General features: G+C 38.5%; 1 long non-coding RNA gene across 1 annotated transcript; it reads left to right on the plus strand.

Moving 5' to 3' along the window:
• Positions 1 to 5,425: 5,425 nt before the first annotated feature.
• On the plus strand, positions 5,426 to 9,609 carry LOC145982461 (uncharacterized). Its single transcript, XR_014441058.1, has 3 exons — positions 5,426 to 5,563; positions 6,268 to 6,381; positions 8,945 to 9,609. It is a non-coding gene; the product is annotated as an uncharacterized LOC145982461 (long non-coding RNA).
• The last annotated feature ends 966 nt before the right edge of the window (positions 9,610 to 10,575 follow it).

Below are 10,575 nucleotides of genomic sequence, written 5' to 3' on the forward strand. Positions count from 1 at the left end.
CAATAGGCTTACTTTGAGGAGGGCGACACCACTTATCTGTCACTCCAAGATTATTTCAAGCTGGCCAACATAGAAACCAAGAAACAAAGAACATGCACCATGGAGTATGTTTTATTTATGTTATTCAGCCATCCTTTCATTCCTTGTTAAATCCTGGTAAGGAAATCGCTTCCTGTCTCGGATTCGATCCTCGGTGGAGGCACCTTGCCCAGTGATTTAGACCCCATTTTAAAATGTAGCTTCAATCCCGATTAGACTATCTGAGCATAAAGTGAACTTTAAACATTGTCTGACAAAGTCGTTTTCATATGACGTGAAATATTTCATTAACATTAACGTGGAAATATTTTACTAATGAAAACAGCATTAAATAATAAATATAGAAGTTTAATCATAAATCTCATCGTACATGATACTGCAAAAAAGCTTTTATTGAATGACTGCAGAATTAGGAACAACTACGTAAGATGGACATGGGTCATGTTCACGAGTGATATAAACAGCTGTTGGCCATCTGCGGTGAGCCTACGTGTTAAGGTGTTTTACTAGTAGAAAGCAACATTAAAAAAAAATACATACGTATAATTTGGCCCGCTTTATAGAAATTCGATCATACATTATGATATTGGCAGAAACTTATATTGAATGACTGTAGAACAACAAAAAGCTATGGACATGGATATGGGATGGACATGGATAATGTTCAAGAGCGATATATATTTCTTAAATACAGCTGTTAGCCATCCGCGGAGAGCGAGCGGGTGGATCCTACTCTAAACTGTAGATCCAGTCTGCTGGCGAGACTGCCGCCGCCGCGCCTTGTGTAAGAGAGCTCGCGACTCGCGAGCGAACGACGAGTGAGCAGAAGAGTCGCTAAGTCGAGCGAGTCGTTAAGGTGCTTAATGACTCTTCGTGCCGTCTCGAGAGTCGTGAACGATGAGGGAGGAGAAGAGTCGCTAAGGCGAGCGAGTCGTTAAGGTGCTTAATGACTCTTCGTGCCGTCTCGAGAGTCGTGAACGAATGATGGGGAAAGAGTCGTGGGACTGTGCTGTGACTCTTCGTGCTGTTTCAAGAGTCGTGAACGAGCGATGCTCGTGGAAATGCAAGCATGTGTCGCAGCGCAGATCTGGAGTGCATTTTGTTGACTCGCTTTCTCACATTTGTTGCGATATTAAAACCAGTGATCGAATGCAAAAAAAGGAAGAATATGTAAATGCACGTTATTACTAATAAAAGGTTGATATAATTATATAGCATTTCTGTGTATGCTATCGTACTGCATAATTTGCATTATCCGCAGCATGAAATGTAAACTGAAACAAGATACAAATATAGAAAATCTCACTCATGAGGCAGAGTAATGAAAACAAGTATGTGCAATAAATTTTGTTTGTGCGTGTGTGTTTACTGTTTACACATATGTATATCCACACACACAGACTCGTATTTGTATTTTTCTTATTTTATGCCGCTTTTCTTCAAATTTTAAGTAATCGCGACGATGAGGATGATGCGTGATGATATAGATGAAGGGACACTCATAAAGAATATCCTTGCCCAGACCGGGACTAGAACCCAGGAACTTCTGTGACAAGATCAAATGTCGATTACTTCAGAATCTTGGCCATCTAGTCGGCTACACGCACACACACATACACAAAAATGCAATACAATTTATTAATCTTGAAGGACAGAGCCTGATATATTCCGTTGTGTTCGTTTATTTAAATACAATCATGTGCTTCAACACCTCCTACCCCCCTTCCTCCTCTTCAGGCATGTGTTTCGAGAAAAAGAAGCTTGACGACTCTTTTGAACGACTCATTTGAACGACTCTTCTCAGTGAGCGAGCGCTCATGAGTCGACTCGCACAAATGAACGGCTTGAACCCATCACTACTCCTCTCTCTCCTTTACCCGCTATTGAGGTCAAAAGGAACCAACCAAGAAGCCGAGGAGAAGAGAGGGCGTTACTTCAGTGTTTAACTCGCTCCCAGCTCCTCAATAGGGTGGCTGTACATTTGAAGGACTAGTCAGTGAGCCTTGGTACGAGTTTTTGGAATCGGAACGAGAATTTGGAGTCGGAACGAATCGTTCCGAGGTTTCGTTCCGACCCAGTGTTGCCAGGTCTACTGATTTCACAGGAGATTTCCTGATTTTCAGCATGATCTACTGATCTCCTGACAAGTTTCAAGAAAATGTGGAAATCTCCTGATTTTTTACTTTCTTAAATATTTATAATGAACAATTATTTAAAAATATCGAAAGTTGATTTAAAATTTACATATTCAGCTGGTGGAATGCGAAGACACATGAATATTCCGCAGAGAGAGAGAAAGGTAGGTATGTGGGGGAGGAGGGTCATATGGTCATACCAGGCTTGATGATATTGGGAAAGACGCGCGACTTCTTGAGCCCTTTGTGCATTGGGAACTTCAAGGTGGGTGTCTTAACTTTCCACATCTGGTGCGGTTTTTGTCAAACGGGAGGCAACTGGAAACTGGTTACAACTAAATACCAATGTTGCCACCCACACATACGAACAAGTATTCAGTTTTATGGTAGTGTTTATTGGAAGCAAATGCTAGATACAGGTTCAGGTTTTTAACTCTGATAAAAAAGGGTCCACATTACAAATGCAGCCAAAGGTTATAGTTAATTAGCTCTTAGTAAACTGTCGATTCATTGATTTGGTTTATTTTTCTTCGCATTTCTTCCACTTTTGGGTTTTGGCTAAACGCGAAGACGAGGATGAGTGACGATATGATGAAATTAATGAAGGGACAACCATGCCAAGGCCGAGATTCGATCCCGAGACGGGATCCTTGATGTCATAGGTAAAAAGAAGGTAAAGTGCTCACTTGTGCTTAGCACCACGCCCCTGACTGCCTTTACCCCCCCAGGGTTTCCGCCAGATACCCATGTTATTCGACGCTGGGTGGGAGCCGGGGCCGCTTCCAACGTTAGAAAAATTCCCGGATTTGAACCGGCTGGGGATCGAACCCGGGACCTTTTGCATGGTAGTCAGACGCGTTACCGACTCTGTGCTAACCACTCAGCCACGGAGGTCGGCTTAGTAAACTGCTGTTGCAGACTTATACGTTGCAGTTTTATTTTTTCTTAATCATCTCTTAACTTAGAAATAATAGTTCATGTTTTTAGAGCGTTGTTTTCTTTTAAGCTATTTCTGAGCGTAACCACCACTACAATTGCTCTTATGTCCCTTTATACTGATTCAATACCGTGGCGGTAGAAATTCTCTTTCCCGATTCTATACCAGGTAATCATCGAATGCATAAAGCTGCTTTAATTACCATGTACATTGTCTGGAGTGACTGGGAAAAAAGTTGAAGAAAAACCTGCGAACTGTCTAATACTGGGTCACGGGTTCGAATCCCGGACTGGGCATGGGAGCTCTTTGTGAGTGTCCCTTCATCAATTTCACATCTTTACGAAATAAACCATATGAATCAACCAATCTGTCTAATACTGGTTGGTTACCTTCCGTGATTGAAATAAAAGTTTTAATTCGAGGGAATTTCGGAGGTTCAGGCATGATAGCCCTCCTCTATTACCATTAATGCGAGTATGCTTTGAATGTATTGTTAAAAAAAAAATACATCCTGTAACTTGGGCTAGTTTTAAATAAAAGCAATCTAAGGTGTTATCAGGTAGAGTATTTAAAAATATGTATCCTCGAATCCTTGCACCCCCCTCAGTTTTGGCACCCGATCGTTGCCACTGGTTGGGGGGAAACTGTACCTTTACCTTAGGTCAATTAAGGGGGTGGGGTTATCGTACCCTTTGAAGTGCAAATTCATAATAAAATTTGTATTGACATAACAGTAATAAATTTATCTTTTGACATCTAAAATTAATAATTAATATTCAATAATGATAGTGGAAAGCTTTCCCACTCTACCCCCCCCCCCCAGAACGTTGACAATCCGCTATTATTAGTTCTTCTGATTTTTTAAGCAGATCTCCTGATTTTTCAGGGGACGATCTCCCGATTTTTTAAAATCTGACCTGGCAACGCTGCGACCAAACAGCCTGGAGAGAGGCGAGGGTGCAGGTGTGTGTGAAATACACCTCCGCTTCGTAAAATAAAATGTTCACTGAAATCTGAATCATGTGAACATCGAACTCTAAAAAGAAAGATACGTAACTATGTATTTGAAATTAATAAAAATACACTTACTTTGAGAGAAGAGCGCAGTAAACATTTGGCATGCATGACAGTATAATTTATTAATTATATTTGAGGGTTAAATTTTTCTCCCACCCTTCCCACTACACAACCTTTATCAAGAATACAACAAGGTAAAAAGAAAATATCAGTTATGAACCATTCTTGTTGTCGACATAAGAAAACCGTACCTGTATATTTTTGAAAAACCCAGTATTGATATATTTACGTGGACGAATACACGCAATCGGCCTCTTTGAGAGATTTTTTTTACCACATGGCATATTTTTGTTAGCTTTATTTCCATCGCCTTTAGTGTGACGGTTTATTTGTTATAGCTAATATCAATAATAAATGGGAATAAAATGCATGATGAGAATTTCATATTAGTGAGTTGAGCAGTGCAGCCGCGAAGTGTAAAACGCTGCAAAACAACATTCAATGGGCCCACCTTTTAGCCGCGTGTAATTAATACACACACATATTACCAGTTCATCGTCAGCACATCCTGCATTATTTTCAATTTTCCCCCAGCTCCTTTCCTGGCAAGGAGGAACGAAACATGAGCCTCGTTCCTCGGAACGAGAGGAAATGATTCCAGGAATCATGATTCCGAAAAGGAACGAGTGAACGAAATCATGGTGGAACTGGAACGAGAGGGCCGGAGTCGGAACGACTTCCAGCGGAACGAAAGGAACGAAGGAACGAGTTTGAGGAATCGATTCCTCTAGGTGAGCGGAACGAAAGGAATCGAATCCACAAAAGGAACGACTTTTCCCATCACTGCTTACGTCTGTGAACTTAGCCACATTTTCCTCAGCCACAAATAGAAGCCACGCCCACGCCACACCCCATACGGCAGGGTTGCAATCCCAGAAACCAGACCTTCCCAGTCTATATGTAAATGAACATTTGGAATAGTAGGAAATCATGAAAGTTGCATTTCATGATTCAAATACAAAGAATAAACATCAAAGAACACAAGGAAATCAAGTTTCTACGATAATTTTCAACAAATAACGGAGATATAACCACCCGAAAAATGACTCATTTATCGCCATATGCAACCGTGACCGTTCCAGGGAGCTTATTATTGAAACTCGTTACGGTAGCTAGCTGACGAGTTGGTGGCTGAAGTCGGTTGCAAGACAAACGACATGGAATATACCGTATTATTGAAACTCACTCGTTCGCTGGCTCTCGAGTCGTTCCGTTCGCTAGCACTCGGTAGCTCATACCCAACCGAGATCAGTCGTTCGGTCGAGTCGTTTGCCATAATTGTCGAAGATGGATGTATATTTATGTTTGCTTTTGGTACTTCAGACAAGGATAATGTGAGATGCAAGAGAATACTTACATTCCGGGCCATCTTAGGGTGAGTATGTTACGATTTGTATTATTATTATTATAAACTTGCACATTAAAATAACAGTAATCAGCGATGTAAATATGCCGTTGTTAGTCAATGCATTTTTTTCGATTTCTTAAGGAAATATTGGTTTCCGCGTACGCATGCTTGACTTTGTTGAAGACATATTTGTCAATGTATATTGTATTGCAGTAGTACAAGGTGTAAATAAAAATATATTTAAAAAAATACCATAGGTTTTTCCAATGTTCTTCTAAGTTGCCTTCATGACACGGTGCTATATCCACGGAAAATATTACCTTTGCCCTTTTCTTGTGTAAAAAATAATATAAAAGCACTTTAATGCTCATGGGGTAAGGCGTTATTATATGATTGTCTCATCATATATATGTCATAAGTTCGCAGTTATTGTCGCGATTGATCCATATGATAGAAAAGCGGCGCAACAAAAATTAAATTGAAAATACAGAAGCACTTTAAAGGTCATAATTGAGAAATAGAACACTAGCAGCTAACCTGAATTATGTTTAACTACAAGAACACGTTTTGTGTTGATCAGAGTTACAAAATGTATAGAGAAATTTTGAAATAATGGAATGGATATAAAATGCAAATGTATACACACTTACTACTGAGTAGTGATAATGTAGAACTAAATTCGAACATTTTTAGAATGTTTAATGATGTTTATATTTGCTTTTTTGCAACAGGCAGCTACTAGTTGGCAGTGGCAAGAGATTGCAGAATTTCCATTTCCCAGGCCAGAGTCAGGAATTGCATCAAGCAAGACTTTCTCCCAAGAAGGGCAGAATACAGTGGAGAGGGTGAGTGTCTTTTTTAACACATTTATTCATGATTTCCAAAATTTAAGAAATGTTATTTTTGCAAAAGAAATGTAGAAAAAACTTATTTACCACACATGGAAGCGAATGTAGGCATTCTATTTTTCATTGATATGTGGTAAAATTTACATTTAGAGGTGTTCCACTAATTTATAACCATTGGTCCAATACTGACAATTTCAGAGGCCAACAAAATTAAAAATTAATATATACACATCAGTAATGTAAGTACTAATATAATCTGCATTTTTAAAAATATGTAGCAAACAAAACATTGGAACGTCAACTTATTCCTCTGTGTCTGACACATATACCTTGTATTAACAAAACCTTCCATGTCATCATCACTAAAACCCATAGCAGCCTCCCCGATGGCATAGTGGTAATGCAGTCACCTTGTAATGAAAGCATCCCAGGCTCGATACCTGGTTGGAGGCATATAGTGTTCCAGATTCCACTTTAAACTGTAGGTCCGGTCCCAATTAGTCTATCTGTGCATAAAAGTGGACTTAAAACAAAACTCAATCTCCAACTAAAGACCTCTAGCAGTTACAATTGAATGCATTACATAAATCATGACACCAGTATTCACTAGACTTTAAAAACTGAAACAAAATAAACAAGAGATAAGGTAACGTCAATGTCTGAACTTATTCTAAGCAGTTAAGAACATGGTTGATTGGAAGATACTGAGAATCCTCTCTTCTATGACTATGAGACTGAACTAACTAGTGTTGCCCGCGGGACAGGCTTTTAAAAATTCGAGACGAGACGAGATTGATCATGTGTCCCGAGACAAATGAATATTTTTGAGACGAGACAGGCCAAAGTCTCGTCTCGTGGGCAACACTAGAACTAACATGAAAGTTGGATGGTTAATGTAGCTACATAACAAGTTTATGAGATTGAGATTTGCTGTGTTTATAACTGACAATACTCACAATACTTTGCTGCTAAAAAAAATCTGCTTCTAAATAACAAATTTCTTGCTGATTTACAATATCGGAGATGAAATGCATGACATTATTTTAGAAAGTATTTAGAAAATTGCTCTGTGGAAGTAACTTCCCTTTTGAGGTCCTTAAGTTATATTCAATCTTAAGATTTTATGTTCATATGAACTTGATGCACACATAAATTTCCCTTGCCTTAACAATTTGTATTTACTGCGCATGTAACCACAGTTAATATATATTTTATAATGTCAAGTTTCATGGATTTAGAAGGCCACAATTCTTGTTCTAGTACATAATGACACACTTATGCCATAAATGATTCCAGTAAATGTTTGAAAAAAATCAATTTTTTAACACTGTCGTGGGGATTACGGTAGTGATCCACTCGTTTATTTTCACATGCTTCTGTAGTTTGGCAACACTAATCACTTTGACTCCCAGTGTACAGTGGGATCCATGAGTATTACCGTGAAAATTGTCCATGACTATTTTAATTAATTTTTCTCTTACATCCTAAGTGTTTTTAAGGGATGGTTTTTCATGTATGCTGGTGCAGAAGTTGTCAACAGCTTGTTTTGACTTTTCTTTTAATTCTTGAAGCTCTCATTGGGTCTAAGAAAGTGAACGAACATGGCGATGGACAACTTGCACGGTAATACTCATGGATCCCACTGTGCCTTCGTGGAAGAGTGCAGAAAGTCTGTTCATCCATTATGTGAAATATATCCATTGTTGACTTGTTATAAAGCTCACATTTCAGTGGAGCACAATAGGGATCCATGCAACCATTAACGGGAGTGTTTTCAGACACACAGTATTTCTACATATACTAGTAATAGTTTCTAATATCCGTTATAAATGTATGAAATCCAAACTACGAAAAGCATGTATGAATTTTGTAGGGAAAAGTAACAATAAATGTAACAAACTAAGTTGTTATTTTCATCATATTGAAATGTAATTCATTAGATTTAGAATTTCCTTACCTCTGGAATGTATTGAGTGAAATGACTTTTTTTGCTAACGAAACCAGAATACTATTCATAGGACATTATTGCTGTAAAACCATGCTAGCATTTCACATGCTGCTGTTATCAAGCTGGTGTGCGTGTTTCTTTTTTTTAATAATCCTGTGTAAACAAAAATGAAAAATCCAGAGAGAAGTGGGAAAGTTTCTTTTTCCCATGGCATGACGGGTCGTGACGAACCCCTGATCATTGTCGTGGGTTTCCATGACCAGCTTACGCTACTCTTTCTTAGCTCCCCAATTTCCTCACGATGGCTGGTGGCCATGGGTTCCATACACAGGCTGAAATCGTGGGAAAATTTGTTATACTTCCCCCAGGAGACCCAAACCTATGCATATCCCATAGTCAGAGCATGACACAGTGCAGATTAAACTTTTTTCCATTTATGTGTACGATATATATTTTTATAATCACAGTTTGTTACGAATGGGACAGCCCTAACGGTTAAGCATTAGTAGCAGCCAACGTGAGCATATCACATTGGTCCACCCCAACCATATATATATTTTTTTCCATTTTTCTCTGTGATACATGTACTATTTATACTCTTTTATTTTTTAGGATTTGAATATACTGCATGGCAGACAGACATGACCCTGCAACATATTGACACTGTGATGTCAGATTACAGGAACTTGCGAAGTATTTCAAGTGTCAAAAAGCAAATTTTACTGAAGACTTTCAATGAGAGTGCAGTTTTATAGTGGTCCCAGTAAGTTAACCATTTTAATGGCGGTTTCCCTGTGTTGAGTGTACATGGGAGTTGTTCAGCATCCTGAATAGTAGACAAGTGGTCAAATGTCGTGTATATACGACTTTCTATCTGCAATACACTAGGAAACTGGCAAATTTCAGAAAACAAGTCGAGCAGGTGATTGGATGTTTGTTTGATTACAGAAAATATAGTATCCTTATATCAACAATACCTGCCCAATTTGTCAGTGCTAAACCAGGTGATGTAACACAAACAAAATTTTTCAAGTGTGTTGTGCTTTAACAATTTTTTGTTTGTCAATGAATAGCTACGAATGTTGTTTTGACAACAGTGGAATTGCTAAACCCATGCATTGAATTCAAACTAATCTATTCTCTAAATATACTATTGTGTATGGTGCAGTTTGGTTATTCACAGATCAACCCATATGCATAAATATTTCTAATAATTGTAATTTTTTTTCTCTCTGGAAAGTGTGTATGTCTCTCCATATGAAATATTTTTGGATACAAATAAAGTACTATTATAGAAAAGTAGGATTTATTAATTTATATAAAAATAATAATCCTGTGCGTAACAGCCCATGAAGGGCCTTGGCTTACCTACCGGCCTCCCTCCTATGCTTGCCTTCATCACCACTAAGTGTGGAGATCTTCAACCAGGATTGGAATAGTCGGGGGTCAGCGTGACGTATCCCCAACCGTTGTAGTAGGTCTTCGTGACCGGATTACGCTTACTCATTCGGAGCTCCCCAATTTCCTCATGATGGTGGATTGCCACCGGCCGAAAATTCCTGGAGACTGAACTTGGGATCGAACCCATACCGTCCCGCAGCTGCCATCCAAAGCAAGGTGCCTTAGAAGGCACGGGCACAGAGGAGGACTTAATTTATATAGGTTCACAAAATTAATATAATTGCAGTAGATTACAGACTATTTAGAGAAATATTGGATTGGTAAAAATATCTAATTTTACTTGAGAGTATAACTGCTCTAATGAAAGTTGAGGTTGGCAGTGTGATTGGTATCTTCTGCACACTAATGTAAGTTATTTTTTTCTGTAAAATATATTTAAATATGCCCCCAGCATGGCAGTCAATGTCAAGGTTTAGTTGTGTGTGACCAAGAGCGGCTCTGCTGTAGTGCTTGTTAAAATATTGACCAAAGTGCTGCCTACAATGAAAAAAGGTACAGCAGGTTTAGCTTAATTGCTTGTCAGTTTTGATTTGGTGAATCCTGCAATAACTGAACCGGTTACACGAATGCTCCCTTCATCAGACATTTATTTTTGAATAAATGTAAATAAAACTAAAAATAACAGTCTGATTAAGGGAGCATATGATCTGCTGAAACGTCACAATGAAAAATTGTGTTTTTATGCTTGTAATGACTGTAGACTACAAGAGAAATAATTCTACAATGCAAGCAATGCGTACATACAAGAAAAATTATTTTCCAGAATATAGTAGTGGCACATT

Source organism: Lepisma saccharinum, unplaced genomic scaffold (assembly GCF_977018435.1).
Source record: "Lepisma saccharinum unplaced genomic scaffold, izLepSacc3.1 HAP1_SCAFFOLD_182, whole genome shotgun sequence".
Lineage (NCBI taxonomy): Eukaryota > Metazoa > Arthropoda > Insecta > Zygentoma > Lepismatidae > Lepisma > Lepisma saccharinum.